Raw genomic sequence first — 19,261 nt, forward strand, 5'->3', positions numbered from 1 at the left:
ACACTTGGTCAAGTAAAATACAGCATATTAATAGTTCCTTTGCCACCAACTTGAAGTTATACCTAAAAGCAGAGAAAAAAATGGAAAAAGAGAACAATTTTTATGGTATCATTTGAATTCCTCAATCATCATTACCTGCAGGTCTCTGGAACTTTCCAGTTAAATGAGTTAAACTTTAGTTAGCATTAGAATTATTTCAATTACCAACAAAAATAGTATTATAGATGCAAATGACTCCTTCATTAAGTAATTTTGGTAAGACCTGTATTAGCTCATTCTTGCATTGCTATAAAGAAATACCTGAGGCTGGATAATTTATAGAGAAAAGAAGCTTAATTGTCTCACGGTTCTGCAAGCTATAAAAGCATAAGGCCGAATCTTCTCACATCTGGTAAGGCCTCAGGGAGCTATTACCCATGGCAGATGTGAAGTGGTGCAAGTGCATCACACAAAAAGGGAGCAAAGAGAGAGGGAGGAGGTGCCACACACTTTTAAACAAGAAGATCCCCTGTGAACTCAGAGCAAGAACTCACTTATCACCAAGGGGTTATCCATTCATGAAGGACCCACCCACATGATTCAAACACCTACCACCAGGACCCAGATTCAACACTGGGGATCACATTTCAACATGAGATGTGGAGGGCACAGATATCTAAACCATATCATTCTGCCCTTGGTACCCCAAGTTTCATGCTTTCCTCATATTCTAAGATACAATTATGCCTTCTCAGTAGTCCCTCAAAGTCTTAATTCATTCTAGTATTAACTCTAGGCCCCAAGTCCCCAGTTCAAAGTCTCATCTGCAGATGAGTTCCTTTCATCTATGAGACTGTGAAATAAAAAACATGTTATTTACTCTCATGATACAATGGTGAGAAAGGAACTTGGTATACATTCTGTATTGGTCCATTCTCACATCACTATAAGGACATACCTGAGACTGGATAATTTATAAAGAAAAGAGGTTTAATGAACTCACAATTCTACATGGCTGGGGAAGCCTCACAATCATGGCAGAAGGCAAAGGAGAAGCAAAGGCTTGTCTTACATGGCAGCAGGCAAGAGAGAATGTGCAGGGGAACTCCCCTTTATAAAACCATCATATCTCATAAGATGTATTCACTATTACAAGAACAGAACCAGAAAGACCTGTGCCCATGATTTAATTACCTCCTACTAGGTCCCTCTGATGACAGGTGGAATTATAGGAGCTACAATTTGGATGGGGACACAGCCAACCCATATCATTGGATGGGGACACAGCCAACCCATATCATTCTGCCCCTGACCGCTCCCAAATCTCATGATTTCACATTTCAAAACCAATTATGCCTTCCCAACAGTCCCCCAAAGATTTATCTCATTTCAACATTAACTCAAATGTCCACAGTCCAAAGTCTCACCTGAGACAATGCAAGTCCCTTCCACTTATGAGCTTGTAAGATCCAAAGCAAGTTCGTTACTTCCTATATACAGTGGGGGGTACAGGCATTGGGTAAATATGCTCATTCCAAATGGGAGAGATTAGCCAAAACAAAGGGGCTACAGGCACCATGCATGTCCAAAAATCCAACAGGGCAGTCAAACATTAAAGCTCCAAAACTATCTTCTTTGACTCCATGTCTCACATCCAGGTAATGCTGATGAAAGAGGTGGGCTCCCACAGCCTTGGGAAGCTCCAGCCCTGTGGCTTTGCAGGGTACAGCCCCTTTCCTGGCTGTATTCACAGGCTGGCATTGAGTGTCTGTCTCTTTTCCAGGTGCACAGTGAAAGCTGTTGGTGGATCTACCATTCTGGAGTTTGGAGGACAGTGGCCTTCTCACAGCTCCACTAGGCAATGTCCCAGTGGGGACTCTGTGTGGGGACTTTGACCCCACATTTCTTTTCTGCACTGCTCTAGCAGAGGTTATCCTGAGGGCTCTGTCACTGCAGCAGACTTCTGCCTGGACATCCAGGTGTTTCCATACCTCCTCTGAAATCCAGGTGGAGGTTTTCAAACCTCAATTCTTGACTTCTGTGCACCTGCAGGTTCAAAAACACATGGAAGCTGCCAAGGCTTGGGGTTTAAATCCTCCGAAGCACGGCCTGAACCCTATGTTGGCCCCTTTTAGCCACAGCTGGGTCACAGGGCACCAAGTCCTAAGACTACACAAAGCAGGAAGGCCCTGGGCCTGACTCATGAAACCATTTTTTCCTCCTAGGCCTCTGAACCTGTGATGGGAGGGGCTGCCATGAAGACCTCTGATATGCCCTGGAGACATTTTCCCCATTATCTTGGTGGTTAACATTTGGCTACTAGTTACTTATGCAAATTTCTGCAGTAGGCTTAATTTATCCTCAGAAAGTGAGTTTTTCTTTTCTATCACAACATGAGGCTGCAAATATTCTGAAATTTTATGCTCTGCTTCCCTTTTAGATATAAGTTCTCGTTCCAAACCATATCTTTGTGAATACATAAAATCAAAGGCTTTTATGAGCACCGAAGCCACATATTGAATGCTTTGCTGTTTGGAAATTTTTTCTGCCAGGTACCCTAAATTATATCTCTCAAGTTCAAGTTCCACACATCTCTACAACGGGGCAAAATGCCACCAGTCTCCTTGCTAAAACATAACAAGAGTCACCTTTATTCAATTTGCTCATCTTCATCTGAGACCACCTCAACCTGCACTTCATTGTCCTTATGACTACCAGTATTTTGGTCAAAGCCATTCAACAAGTCTCTAGGAAGTTCCAAAGTTTCCCACATCTTTCTGTCTTCTTCTGGGCCAACCTCAGCCTGTTCCAACCTCTACCTGTTACCCAGTTTCCAAAACTGTTCCAAGCTCTTCCTGTTCAAAGTAGCTTCCACATTTTCAGGTATCTTTTCAGCAGCACCCTACTCTACTGGTACCAATTTACTGTACTGGTCCATTTTCATACTGCTAATAAAGACATACTTGAGACTGGCTAATTTATAAAGGAAAGCAGCTTAATGAACTCACAGTTCCACATGGCTGGGGAAGCCTCACAATCATGGCGGAAGGTAAAAGAGAAGCAAAGACAGGTCTTACATGGCAGCAGACAAGAGAGCATGTGCTAGGAAACTCCCCTTTATAAAACCATCAGATCTCATGAGACTTAGTCACTATCATGGGAACAGCACAGAAAAGAACTGCCCCCCTACCCCCACTTCAATTACATTCCACCATGTCCCTGCCATGAGATGTGAGAATTATGGGAGCTACAAGCCAAGATGAAATTTGGCTGGACACAGCCAAACCATATCATATGCTCATTCTAAAAGGGAGAAATTGGCCAAAATAAACTAGGGGTAATGGTCCTGACACTCAGCAGTGATGGCATTAAATCTAAAAGCTTCAACATAATCCTCAACTCCATGTCCAACATCCTGGTGCTAAGGTTGGGCTCCCAAGGCCTTGGAAAGCCCCAGTACTATGGCTTTCCAGGGTGCAGATTACATGACTGCCCTAAAAGTTTGGAATTCAGTATTTATGGCTTTTCCAGGCAGAGGGTCAAAGCTGTAGATGAATTTATCACTCTGGGGTCTAGATAATGGTAGAACCCTTCCCACAGCGGCACTAGGCAGTGTCCTGGTAAGCACTCTGGGTGGGGGCTGCAATCCTACATTTCCCTTCAGTATTGCCTTCTACTAGTAGAGTTTCTCTTTTGGGGCTCCACCTGTGTGGCAAGCTTCTGCCTGTGCACTCAAGATTTTCCATACCTCCTCTGAAATCTAGGTAGAAACTACCAAGCCTCCTTCACATTTGTATCCTGAACATCTGCAGAGTTAACACCACATGGAAACTCCCGAGGCTTATAGCTTGCACCCTCTGAAGCAGTGGACCAAACTGTACCTGGGCCCCTTGTGTCATGGCTGGAGCAGAGTGGCCAAAACGCAGGAAACAGTGTCCCAAGACTGCACAGGGCAGCAAGGCTGCACAGGGCCTGGCTCTTCAAACCATTTTCTCTTCCTAGATCTCTGAGCTTGTGACAGGAGGGGCAGTCTAAAAAAATGCCTTCAAGTCCTTTTTCCCGTTGTCTTAGATGTTAACATTTGGCTTCCTTTCAGTTAGCTAATCTCTCTAGCAAGTGCTTTCTCCACAGCCTAGTTAGATTCTTTCATTACCACATGGCCAGGCTGCAAAGTTTTCAAACTTTTATATTTTTCTTCCCTTTTAAATATAAGTTCCAACTTGAAGTCATTTATTTGCTCTCATATCTGATCACATGTTTTTAGAAACAGCCATGATGAATCTTGAAACTTTTGCTCCTAAGAAATTTCTTCCACCAGATACCCTAGGTCATCACTCTTAAGTTCAAACTTCCACAGGTCCCTAGTGTATGAACACAATGCATCTAAGTTCTTTGCTAGGGTGTAACATGGGTGACCTTTACTTCAGTTTCCAATAACTTCCTCATTTTCATCTGAGACATTGTCAGCCTGGCCTTCACTGTCCATAATTCTATCAGCATTTTGTTCACAACCATTTAACTAGTCTCCAAGAAATTCCAAACTTTCTCTCATTTTCTTATCTTCTTCTGAGCCCTTCAAACTCTATCAACCTCTGCCCATTACCTAGTTCCAAAGCCACTTCCACATTTTCAGGCATCTTATAGCAATGCCCCACTCTATGTTAGTCCATTTTCCATCTTAGTCCATAAAGAATTACCTGAGACTTGGTAATTTATAAAGAAAAGAAGTTTAATTGAGTCACATTTCTGCAGGCTGCACAGGAAGCATGGTGCCAGCATCTGCTGCTGGTAGAGGCCTCAGGAAGCTTACAATCATGGCAGAAAGTGAAGTGGGAGCAGACACATTACACAGGGAGGGAGAGAACAAGAGAGAGAGAAAAGGGGGGCCATACACTTTAAACAACCAGATTTCATGTTAACTCACAGCAATAACTCACTCATCACCAAGGGGTGGTTCTAAGCCATCCATGAGGGATCTGCCCGCATGATCCAAATACTTCCTACCAAGCCTTCCCTCCAATATTGGAGATTACATTTCAACACGAGATTTGGAAGAGACAAACATCCAAAACATATGAGACTATATATAATACCACTTCTCAAAACATTCAGGGTAAACACTTACATTTGAAAGTATCTGAACAATCTAGTTTCATTTTGTTTTATACAAACATATTAGTAAACAATTGTACTTCTTTTTAATTTCAAAAAAACAACTATTGATATCTTGCAGAGAGGATTTTCTACATGACAGTTTTGAATAAATCCTATGCTATCTTTTAAAGGGTATTTTTAAAATTTAACAAGTGGCAAAAATAATATAATGAAAATGACAAAATGTATTACTTTATTCTAATAGTTAATACTTGATAGAGTGGAATGAAAAGTGAGGAGCTCTCTCCCATATGTAAAATTATGGAAAATGTTTATACTTTAAAACTAAGTAATAAAATCCACGTCAGAGAAAATCAATCATCTTTAGTAGTAACCTAGGAGGCTACTAATACATAAGAGTTAAAAGAAATTACAGGATATTTAAATCTCTATCCAAAATAAACTGGGAACAACCTTATGAATGCAGGACATAAATAGGATTGAATTTGCACATGTTTTGTTTAGGATTTCTGTACCTATTTTCATGAGGGATATTAGTCTATAGTTTCCTTCTCTTATATTGTCTTTTTCTGGTTTTAATAATAGTCTTGTAAATTAAGCTTAGAAATATTCCTCCTTCTATTTTTAAGGAAAAGACTGTATAGAGAGTGGATTATTTCTTCTTTAAATCGTTGGTAAAATTTCCTGTGAAGCCTCCTAGGCCAGGCGATTCCATTTCCAGAATTTTTTTAACCATGATTCCAAATTATGTAATAGATATACTATTATTTAGGGTTTCTATTTCTTCTTGAGTTGGTCTTTATATATTTTTCTAATTCAAATAATTGGTCCGTTTAATATATCAAAATTATTGGCAACATTGTTTATTCCCTCATTTTATCTCCCATATCTGTGGCATCTGAAGTGGTGTCCACTCTTTCATTTCTGCTATTAGCTATTCTTACCTACCCTCTTTTTGTACTGGATCATCTGTAGAGGTTTATCAATTTTAATGGTATTTTTATGAAGTTATATTTTTGATTCATTTGTCTCTTGTATCATATTCCTGTTTTAATTTTTGTATCCCTTAGTTTAATATTTTCTTCCTTCTGCTTTCTGTTCATTAATTTGTTTTTTATATTTTAGATTCTTGAGATAAAGCTTATGTTTTTTATTTGAGTCCTTGATTCTCTTCCACTATAAGAAAATAGTGCCATAAATTTATCTACAAGCAGTCCTTAGGTGCATGATTGTTTTATTTTCTTCAGTTCAAAATAAATTTTAATTTTCTTTGAAAATTCTTCTTTGTTATTTGGAAGTCTATGATTTAATTTACAAATATATGGTGATTTTCTCAATTTTCTGTTATTAATATTTTAATCATATTTTTATCAGAGAAAAAGTCTTATAGAATTTATATTTATTTTAATTTATTAAGATTCTTTTATGGCTTAAAATATGATTTACCCTTGTGAATGTTCCATGTACACTTGAGAAAAAATATATATTTTTCTTTTGTATGAAGGAATGTTCTATAAATGCCAAGTAGCTCAAATTGAATGATAGTGCTTTTTAGTCATTTATATACCTACTGATTTTATGTCTACTTGTTTCGTCATTTACTGAGATGGTCTATTAATTACTGACCGTGGAAGTCTCCCAATGTAATTGTAGATTTGTGTGTTTCTCCTGTCAGTTCTAACACTTTGTATCTCATGCATTTGGATGCTCTGTTATAAAATACACATATATTTAGGATTGGTATAATTGTAACTTGCTGAAGAATTGATCCTTTTAGCATTGTCTACTTTATCTCTCTTTATCTCTGATAATTTTTCTTCTCCTGAAGGCTACTTTGTTTCAAATTCACATATCGACTCCAGCTTTCTTTTGATTACTGCCTGCATAGCATATCTTTCACAATCCTTTTACTTTTAATCTGCCTGTAACTTCAAGCTTAATATGGGTTTCTTGAAGGCGGCATATAGTAGAATCTTGTTGTTATTGTTTCATCTAATTATCCAATCTCTGTCATTAATGTTATACAAAGATTTTATATTTAAAGTAATTATTATAATGAATGAATTCAAGTCTAGTATTTATTTTTTCTGCCTTCTCTGAGGTTAATTTAATATTTTATGATTATATTTTATCTTCACTTTTGATTTATTATTGATACATTTTTAAAATGTTTAAATGCATGCCCTAGGGTAATCAGTCTATACCTTTACTATTAAAGTGATTAACATATAGTTTTAGGTTTCTTAAAACTGCACATTTCCAATTTTTTCCTCCCATCATTTTTCAATTATTGCTGTACATTTAATTTTATTATACTAAAAACACAAAGTACTTTGCTGCTATTTTTGTTTTAGATAGTCTGTTATCTTTTAAAGCAAGTAAATAATGAAATAAATTTTATGTTTCCACCATTTATTTTAATTCCAGTGTTTATCACCTATCATATGTATGTCTACATGTTTAAATTCAAGGCTCTGTAGAGTATATTTCTTATGCCTAAAAAGAAAACATTAATTAAAATTTCTGTAGCAGAAGTCAGGTGGAAGTTAATTATCTTAACTTTAATTTGGCTAAGAAAGTCTATATTTCAGTTTCCTTTTAAAATTATAGTTTAACTGGATAGGGAATTCTGGGTTGGCCGAATTTTGATTGCTTTCGGCACCTTAATGGGTTGCTTCAATATGTTTCATGGTTTTTGACAAAAAGTCACTTAAATTTCTTACCTTTATATCTCTCCATGTAATATATTATTTTCTTTGGGTTACTTCAAGATATTTCTTTTGATTTTAGCTGCTTAAATGAATAAGATAAAAATAAAGTATGTCTAGAGATGTTTGTGTGTGTGTGTGTGTGTGTGTATGTGTATCTTGCTTGTTGATCTCTGAGGTTTACGATTCTGTCATTCAGTGTCTGTCATTTAAAAAACAGCACTTATTTTTCAAATATTTATTATGCTCTGTTTTCATTTTTTCTTTCTGAAATTCTACTACTCATATATTAGACAATTTGCTATTTTCCCACAGCTCTTGTAAATTCTGTTCTGTTTTTTGCCCCTTCTTGTTTTATCTCTAAATTCATCTAATTTATACTTATCTATCTTCAAGTTCATTAATTCTTTCCTCAACTGTGTGGAATCTACTAATAATGTATTTAAGCCATTCTTTATATCTTGTACTGTGTTTTGTTTTATTTCACTTCTAAAATTTTTATTTGGTATTTTCTTCACATTTGGTATAGAACACTTCCACTATAACTTTTAACATATGAATCAAAGTTATTTTAAACTTTCTGGTTATTCCAAAAGTCATGTAATATTTGAATCTGGTTCTGTTGATTGATAATCTCACTTAACAGTGTTTTATTCTTTCCTTTTTATATGACTTGTAATGTTTTATTAAGAACTGGATATCTGTGTGACGCTAGAGACTATGCTAGTTATTTCACCTATAAATACATGTACCTTTACTTCTCTAAGCATGTGTTTATGTATGTGTGTAGGTATGTATGTATTTAACTTCATTATAGATTCAGGGTGTACCTGTGCAGGTTTGTTACAAAGGCATATTGTGTGATGCTGAGGACTGGAGTACAAATGAGCTTCCCTCAATTAAGAGCTCTTTGACATGCTTAGTTGCTTGTCACCTCAATGTCACACTGCATTATATTGGCACTCAAAATAGAGATGGTTTTTAATGGCCCTTTAAGACATCGCTAATAATAAGAGGAATTGTGGAAAAGCAAGTTCTACATAACACAATTAGTATCTTCATTCTTTTCTGAAAAGAAAAATTTCCAAATATCTTTTAAAAAGAACATATAGCTATATCTCTGATACCCAGCTCATGATAGACTAGTTGACAATTCAAGAAGGACATGGAAAAAAGAAGATGGAAATGCATTCTTTCAAGATTGCTTAGTTAGAATAGAATTTATAATATGATATTACTGCTGCAATTAATTGATCTTTCACTTTGAGGGACAAAAGTGAACAGCTGATTAATAAAGCAATGACATTCTCAGTACTCTTTTAGACAATAGCTTTTATCTTCTTATTGAATTCACTGAGATAACATGGAAATATGTTCTATGCTGAATGGTACCAATGTTACATAAAGAGGATTAGATTTTATTGCAAGTCTAAAATACAGGGTGTTTTAGAAATAAATCTCTTTGGTTCTTACATTTCTAAATGAAAAAATAATTCTTTTTTAAAAAAAGTTAAATAATATACATTAAGTGTGATGAGGTAGGAAATTGGAAAACATAAGGGAATTGGAAAAAATTAATCATAAATTATTATTGTTAATATGTGTTTACTTATTGTAACATGGTAAAAACTAGTATTTGATTACTTTAGACACTTTTCTAGAGTTTAGTGTTTTGGAAAAGAAATTAAGCAGCCAAGTCACAAGTGGAATTTAATAATAGCAAGTATCATTTATTAGTTTTACTGTGTACCAGGGACTAGGTGAAGAGCTTCATATGCATTATCCCATTTATATAAAATGTTTAATATTCATTAATTACTTTTTCTTGTGGCTAGTGTCACAGTAAATGACAAAGTTGTTTATGGCAATGGGGAGATATATAGATAAGTAGGTGGGAAGAAATGTTGAGAAAGTCAGCAATCTTTCAAGATGCCTGAAGAATTTCTTTTTTCTTTTTACATAAAAGTATGGATTGTTGGGGAAAATTGTCACCATGTAATACAAAAAACTATTTATTAAAAAAGTTGTATAAATAACCTAAGGTAAAACAAATTCTCCAGGATTTTTGAAAAAAAAATAAAGATTGTGTTTAGCTTTAATGTAAATTATATTTGCACAACTAATGACTTGATTTCAAATCTATTATCTTTTAAAATTAAATAAATATGATAGACAAAACATTATATGTGATATGGGAAAATGTTATAAAAGTACTCCAGTTCTTTTGAAATAAATTCACTCATCACCTCTTTTAGAATAACTTTGATGGGTTCTGAGTAGTTACAGAATAATAGTCTCAAGAAGAATTTTCAGTTTGGGAAGATGAAAGTGAACATGATGAATACATAAAAAGTCTTATAACTACTCAAGATATATCACAAGTGAGAATGTAAGAGACTACTAAATGCTAAATGTTAATGTCCAAGCAGAGACTGCTGAGGTTTCTGAACCAGTCACTAGGTGCTTCACAGTAAAGGAAGTCAAAGTAAATTTCAGTGTGGGTAAGAGGAGAAAATAAAGGCATGGTTCTATTTCATGGACAGGGCCATATGATTATCAACATTGCATTTTGTTTTTCTCAAGGTCCTTCATTGTAGTAAACATATTTGAAAATCTATTTGCTACTCAATTTATTTTAAAATAAACGGAGCTATATAAGTTTACTGTGGGTATCATTCAATATTAAATAAATAACTGTTAAAAATATATTCTCATTATTTCTAATGGATTATTTTGTTTTGTAAAAAATAATTGGAGCCAGCTCAATTAAAATTATACCAGTTTCCTTGTTTAAAAGAAATGTGATTTTTATGTACAAGGTATGTAGTTTGAGTTACCTTGAGTCTTCAATATTTGCCATAGGTCAGAAAATTTTACACACCATTCTTAGTTCATTATTAAATTCATATAATTTCCAGCTCATACACTAAGTGTTTTTGCTACTTCCATTTAATTTCAAGAACTACATAAAGCACAAAGTTTGAAATAGTGTCTAAACTAAAGTGGGAAAATTATTTTAGCTATAAAGTAGACATACTGGGTAAATAGGAGAACAGAAATATCTTATGAAGAACGTATTCAAATTGATTTATGGGCACACTAGGCTTAGAAGCTCTGTCCAATTAAGGGAAAAAACTGATTGTAAGCATTTGTTCTCTCCTTTGAATTTTCTGGATATCAGAACTATACAATACAGAACTATTTTTTCCTGTTCTCCCTTTCTGTAATTGGGAATTGATTGAGATTGAGAAAAGAGCTTGTATAGTCCATACAGCAAGGGAAGAAAACAAATAAATAAAATTATAATTTCCTAATTAAATGAATAAAATCATATTGGAATGTCAACCAAAATGTCCTATTTCTAGAGCAGCCAATAAAATGATGAAAGTAGAAAAGGAGATAATATGCTATCCAATGTTAACTTCTCAGAGCTAGAAACCAAAGCTTTATTTGCAAAAAGAAAAGAATTGTGGGGCTTCAATATTTGATATTTTCTTGTTTTATTCATACTCTAATCAGAAATAGATAAACATGACAAGTTACATGGAAAAATTAAAGTCAACAATCATTTGTTTGTCATCTAATATATATTGTGCATTGCCTTGTACTTGGTGTTATAGATACAGAGATGAAAAAGCATGGTCCATGTCCCTTAGGAAATTAGTAAAGTAAATATGGAAAACTGTTCAAGTTGCCACTGTGTCATCTATATTTCATGTTATCTTCAGAACCCTAAAGAAATCTAACTGCTGCATGATAGGAAAAATGAGGCAGAGGGAAATTGCAACAAATGAGGTGATAGTATAGTAGGAAACTGACATTAAAGAATTGAGTAGAACATAAGCAATAAGAAAGAGACATCTGTGTGAAGAATTAAGAGAAGAAGCGAGAACAGCAAGGTCAGAGGTCCCCATGAGTAACAATCTTAACTTAGCCAGGGGAAAAAAAAGCAGAACAGTATAGCAGGCAGAGCATTAGTTGAGGGTGGGATTAGACAAGATCTGAGAGGTAAGCAGGGGTCACTCTTTGTGGGACCTTGGAGGCCATGAAAAGGAGTTTGGAAATTATTCAAAGGGTTAAAGGTTGCATTCTTCAAACATGACACTAACTGTAGTGGGGGAAGGTATTCTGGGAGAAATGCAAAGGCAGGCACATCAGTTGAAGCTGTATTGCCTTTAATCTGCTATAATCAGTCAAGGCAGCACAGCTTATCCTGTGATAACAAACACCACTGACATCCCAGTGACTGGCAATGATAAAAGCTTATTTTTCACTCTACACATCATTTCTACTGTGGATTGGCTGAAGTTTATGTCATATGTTGTCACTATCCTCAGGCTGGGATCAAGGCTGATGAAACATCCATTCTCTGGAACATTGTCATTGACTATTTCATAGTAGGAAAAAGACTGGGTAAAGCATAGACATCCCTTAATGTTACTGCTAGGAAATGGCAAGTCTCACCTCTGCTCATATTACATTTGCCAAAGCAGTTCTATGGCCAAACCTGACGTCAGTGGTGTTGAGATGTATAATTCTCCCCTAGGTTACAGAAATGGCTATTGATGAATAACAGTATTTTGTACTGCATGAAACAAGAAAAGGAGGTGGCGTTTTTGACTAAGGTAATGACAGTGTAATAGAAATAAGTTGAAATGTTACAGATATATATTTCAGGCTAGAAATAATAGAACTTGATGAATTGAATATGAGGACAGAAGAAACTGGCAGACTCAAGAATAAAGTTTTTGGCATAAATTACTTATGAAAATGTTAGTAGGTTTATTAACTGGGATGGGGAAGAATTAGGGACAATAAGATGAGGAAAAAAATAGAACATATTAGTGGGACTGCAGAATTAATAGTATATAGGAAGTAACATGTAAGTGTGGAGCTAAGGAAGATTAGAACTGAATATATATATATTTATATATTCAGCCCCATATATATATACATATATTAGACACATACATATAAAACGAACAATCTGCTTATGAATGATGTTTAGATAAAAAATGAAATTAGGTAGAAATACAAAATTTTAAAAACAAATGAAAATAGAGACAAAGAATACCAAAACATCTGAGATTCGACAAAAGCAGGACTCTATTTTATAGCATTAAATGTCTATGTCAAAAAGATGAAAAGATCTCAAATTAACAACCAAATGTCCCACCTCAAGGGACTAGAAAAATAAAAACAAACCCAGTCCAAAGCAACCAGAAGAAAAGAAATAGCAAAGATCAGAGCAGAACTAAATGAAACCGAGACCAATAAAAAACAAAGAATCAATAGAATGAAGAGTTGCTTCTTTGAGAAGATAAATAAAATTGTCAGACTGCTAACTAGACTAATGAAGAAGAAAAAAGAAATTTTTATATAGGTAGTAGCAGAAATCATAAAGGTGAAATTACAACTGATACCAGAGAAATAGGAAAGATTTTCAGAGACTGCTGTGAGCATCTCTAGATGGACAAACAAGAAAACCTAGAGGAAATTGTTAAATTTCAGGAAAGATACAACCTCCCAAGACTGAACGATGAAGAAAGAGAAATAATGAACAGACCAATAGTGAGTAGTGAAATTGAATCAATCATTTAAATTTACAAAAACTTCCAACAAAACAAAAAGCACAGAACCAGATGGACAGATGGACTCATAGCTGAATTCCACCAATGCAGATAAAATAAATAGAACCAATCTTACTGAAACTCCTTGAAAAAAAATTGAGGAAGAGGGAATCTTTCCTAATTCATGCTACAAAGCCAGTATCACCCTGATAGCAAAGCTGGCAAGAATACAACAAAAAAGAAGATTATAGGTTAATATCCCTGATGAACATAAATGCAAAAATCCTCAACAAAATACTAGCAAATCAAATACAGCAGCTCATCAAAAAGATAACATGCCACAATCAAGTAGGTTTTGTTCTAGGTTTGCAAAGATGGTTTAACATACACAAGTCAATAATTATTATTTATTACATGAACAGAATTAAAAACAAAAACCGTATGAACATCTCAATAGATGAGAGAAAGCTTTCAATAAAATTTGGCATGGAGGAAAGTTGAAAACATTCTCCTTAAGAACAGGAACAAGATAAGGATGGCCACTATCACCACTTTTGTTCAACACAGTTCCGGGAATCCTAGCCAAAGCAATCAGTCAAAAGAAAGAAATGAAAGAAGAAGAACCAAATCAAGAACTCATTTCCATTTATAATATCTACAAACAAATGAAAATACTTTTAACCAAGGAGGTGAAAGATCTCCACAAGGAGAATTACACAATAGTGATGAAAGAAATAATAGAAAACACTAACAAATGGAAAAGCACCCCTTGTTCATGGATTAAAATAATCAATATTATTAAAATGACCAGACTACCCAAATGAATCCTCAGAGTTAAAGCAATTTCTGTCATACTATCAGTGCCACTTTACAAAGAATTAGAAAAAATAATCCTCAAATTCATATGGAACTAAAAATAGAGTCTGCTGGCCAAAGCAAACTAAGCAAAAAGAACAAAGCTGGATGCACTACATTACCTAAATTAAAATTATACCACAAGGCAATAGTAACAAAAAGAGCATAATACTGGTATAAAAATAGATACATACAGCAATAGAACAGAACAAAAACCCATAAATAAAGCCAGATACTTATAACCAACTGACCTTTGACAACATCAACAAAAATATACACTAGGAAAAGGACACTGTATTCAATAAACTGTGCTGGGAATATTAGATAGCCATATGCAGATAAATAAAACTGGACCGCTACCTTCCACTACATACAAAATTTACTCAAGATGGACTAAAGACATAACTTTAATACCTGAATCCATAAAAAATTATAGAAGGAAACTTAAGAAAAACTTTTCTGGACTTTGGCTTAGGAATGTATTACTAAATTCCCAAAAGCAAATGAGAGCAGTAGTAGGCAGCCAAATGCCTAGGCAGATAGGGGCAGGTCCCCAGTGAAACTCCACCTGCAAGCCAAAGACAGTTTAAAGCCTGAAAGCCAAGCTACATGTTAAATCCATGGAGCAGATTGAGAACTTGTCTTCCCATTTGGCATGCTTTTCTCTGATTGGTCCATACTCTTCCCCTATTTTACATATACCTACGCTTTCCTAATTAGTTTTTCCTACACTGTTGTGCCCAGTGGTGTATTCACTTAAACTTTTTTTTGCATACTCACAAGCCAATAAGCATGCACTCCCCATCCTGAGTTTATAAAAGGCCCCAGGCCCAGCCACATAGGGAACTTTCCCTCCTTTGGGTAGGGGGACCAACTCTGCATCCCCTCTCCACTGAAAGCTGTTTACAACACTCATTAAAATTCTTCTCTGCCCTCCTCATCCTTCAATGTTCAGTGTATCCTCATTCTTCTTGGATGCAATACAAGAGCTGGGAATAGCCAAACATGGTTACAAGCTATAGCACAGTCGAGCTGGGGCATGTCAGCACGGCAAAGTGAGGCCCAGGTGGTGTGTTGCTGGCCAGGGCTCCCTGGCTTGCAAAGCGACTGAGAAGAAAAATCCTACATCACAAACACAATAAAACAAAACAAAAAACAAAACAAAAAAAGACAAATGGGACTTAAACTAAAAATCTTCTGCATAGCAAAAAAATAATTATCAGAGCAAACGGGCAACATACAGGATGCAAGTAAATATTTGAAAAGTATTCATCCAACAAAGGCTAATATCCAGAATCTGTAAGAAACTCAAACAACTCAACAAGAAAAAACAACTCAACAAGAAAAAAAACAGCTCCACTAAAATGTGGGCAAAGGACAACAACAGACATATTTCAAAAAAAGATAAAGACATATAAGTGGCCATGAAACATATGAAAAAAAATGCTCAACATATCTAATCATTAGAGAAATGCAAATAAGGCCACAACGAGATATCATCTTATACCAGTCAGAATGGCTACTATTAAAAATTCGAACACCAACAGATGATGGTGAGGGTGTGGAGCAAAAGGAAGACTTACTGTTAGTGGGATTGTAAATTAGTACAAACTCTGGAAAACAGTATGGTGACTTCTCAAAGAACTAAAACTAAAACTACAACTTATGAGTGAGAATATGCAGTATTTAACTTTCTGTTTATGAATTATTTCATTTAGGATAATGGTCTCTAGTTCCATCCATATTGCTTCAAAAAACATAATTTCCTTGTTTAATGGTAGAGTAGAATTTTGTGGTATACATACACCATATTTTCTTTATCCAGTCATCACTTTGCTGTCATGTGTCTGTATGGGAGGGTTTTGCTTTACTTGACCTGCCAATAATCTTTGATTAACACTTAGGTTGATTCCATGGCTTTGCTCTTGTGAATGGTGAATCATTTCTTGAATGCAGATGTCTTTTTGATATAATTATTTCTTTTTCTTTAGGTAGATACCCCACAGTGGAATTGTTGGACCAAATGGTAATTTCGTTTTCAGAATGTGTTTCTACCTATTTTTTGTAGCTTTTTTTTTTTTAGCTGTTGTAAATGGAATTGAGTTCTTGATTTGGTTCCCAGCTTGACTGTTATCAGTGTATATAAATGCCACTATTTTTGTATGTTAATTTTATATCCTGAAGCTTAAGTGATTTGTCAAATCTAGGTTTTTCTTTCTGAAGAGTCTTCAGTTTTTTCTAAGTGTATGACTGTATTAACAGAGAATAGAGATAATCTGACTTCATATTTTTCAATTTGGATGCCTTTTATTTCTTTCTCTTGCCTATTTGCTCTGGTTAGGACTTCCAGCACTATGTTGAATAGCAGTGGTGGAAGTGGGCTTGTTTGTTTTGTTCTAAAACATACTACTTTTATTTCTCTTTGGGTATATTCTAACTAACTGACCCATGTAATATAAGAACAGCCACAAATTATTTAACTGGGGTAGTGTCCTACAGCTATTCTGGATTCAAAAAGAATGAAGCATAACTTCAGAAGAGCAATTGATTTTGTAAAATATGTTTGAGCCATTTACAAAAAATATCATAGAGGTAATTACAGTCTCATTAGTCATTGGAGTATATTATTTGAGGACACTAGGGTATAATTGTAAAAGTAATTGTATTCTGAAGTTTGATGCACTAAATTTCATTAGAACAAAGGGGGTCATATAGTTTATCAGAATAAATGACAAATAAATGGAAATCGTTAACTATTTTAGTTTTGGTTATATAAAAGTTTAGAAGTATACCAATAGAAATTCCTTTTATTTGAAGGTAATATATGGGACAAAAGAAATGGAGAATAGCAACCATATGTGTTAAACAATAATAGAATGCAGACTTTCAGTATGAGAATTTTTTATTACCACTTACTGGGCAGTCAATAAAAGTAATTAGTAGATTGTGTTGAATTGTTTATGTTCTAAGTGTTTGTGTCTGTGTGTGCGTGTGAGAGAGAGAGAGAGAGAAAGAGAAGTATTTATGACAGTCTCAATTACATACAGAATTTACAGGAGATTCCTATTAAAGTGAAACTGTTCCAGTGTGTATGCAGAATCTATTAAGTACTTGACACTCTCAACTTTCATTGTATGATTTTGGCATTGTCTGAAGTCTGACTTCATCTGATGCTACTAAGAAAAAGAAAATAGTGCCAGTATAAGGAAAGTTCTATGATTTCTGTCCATGGGTTTTAGCTATTGTGCTTTATCTAATGCATACCTTTAGCCTTCATTATTTTTGCATGTCTATAGTGCAGAAATAGCTCAGAAGTACATATCATGGCACTAGTAATCAAGCAATGCTTGCAATATTATTTTATTGAGACCACAGCTTGGGTAAATGGGTTCCTTCTTTTATAATTAATCAATTTTCATATAATACAATAGTTGTCATTTTATCTCTCAATGTGGATCCCAGTGTTTCCACTGTTGCTATTTCAAAGAAAAAATGAGAACAACCCTGGTTTAGAAAAATGAATGCCTTTTCTGTGCAAGAATTCTCATTTTCAAAGCAAGCAAACCTCACCTAGCAAAAACCAATCCTTTCATTTACAGAAACCACTAGAGAATAAAAATGAAAAAAGGTTGGAAGGAATGATTGGATATTTTGACATCCTACTTTATTCAGGATCCAAGATGACTAAAGATCTGACAGGAAATAAAATAGTTTTCAGGAGTTGGATAAGGTGACAAAACTGAATCCGATGATAACATTTACAGAAAGCAGCAACTTCCATGAATGATCACTTACCAGAATGGATCAACTGAGTTTGGTGAGCATGTCCAAAATATAAAGTAATAAAACTGTTGTGAATACTTAGAAAAATATTCCTACAAACAAAACATGGGATTTTTGGAAATATTTTTCACTGCACTATTTGTTTCAGCATTTTGGAATATGAGTATACCAGGAAGAAATATCAATGTTGTCACTACTTAAAAAACAAGTTATTCTTTTTCTTTTACATGTCAGATACCCTAGGTCTTAGAAAATATAGTTCATTTTACATTTTCCTGTGCAACTGGTGACACTGTAGCAGTCTGTTCTGAAATTTATAAACCTTGTTTTCAGTAAGTTCTTGTTATGCATGCATTGTATATTCAGTATTATAAACACACACACACACACACCATAAAACCCATTAACTAGAAAGTTTATATTCTTTCTAAAGAATATGAAAGATAAATACATAAACCATTTTCTTTGGGAAATATTCTGCATTGCTAAAGGATGAGTCCTCTGAATATCAAGTTTTACATTTCTAGTAATGCAAATTTGTAGGTTAATGTGATTAAATAAAACTTACAGTGACGGATCATTTTTGTCTTTGCTTGTTTCAATACAAGTCAGAAAAAAAAATTTGCTTAGGCCTATTTGAAAGAATAACTTTAAACCTAAGTTAAGAAAATCAAGGCATTTATATAATAAATTTGTAATTTGCATAGTGGACAGTAGAATAATTATATGGAAGCAGAAATAATTACACAGAACATATGCATAGTAGTTGAAAATTATTCTTGGCTCTTTGAAACCCTCTGTGATAGCACTCATTTACTTTTTCTTGATAGGCTTCTTTTTTTAAAACAATAAAAATTGTATTCCAAAACTGCTTTTAGTTGACTATGATATAATGATAGCAGAAGGTAGACTCCTTCTGAATGTGCTTGTATTAAATAAAAATGCCTCAAAAAATGAAAAGCTTTCAGGGACCACCAGAATCAAACAACTGATGGAATGAAGGGATGTGATAGAAACTTAGGAACAGGGGAATCCTGTCTATGAGCTCTTCAAATCACACTCAAATAACATCTGGTAAGATAGGTTCTGTTAGGAAATTATCTTTAGCAAGCTAGAAGTGTGTGATCGAGTTGCCAAATGCCCAGATCATTTAGAGAATAAATAAACCACATTATTTACATTGTATGGGAAAAAACTTTATAAATATTTGATATATAAAGTATGTCCACATTTGTTTTTACCTCAAAAAAT

Source organism: Hylobates moloch, unplaced genomic scaffold, assembly GCF_009828535.3.
Source record: "Hylobates moloch isolate HMO894 unplaced genomic scaffold, HMol_V3 SCAFFOLD_1, whole genome shotgun sequence".
Taxonomy (NCBI): Eukaryota; Metazoa; Chordata; class Mammalia; order Primates; family Hylobatidae; genus Hylobates; species Hylobates moloch.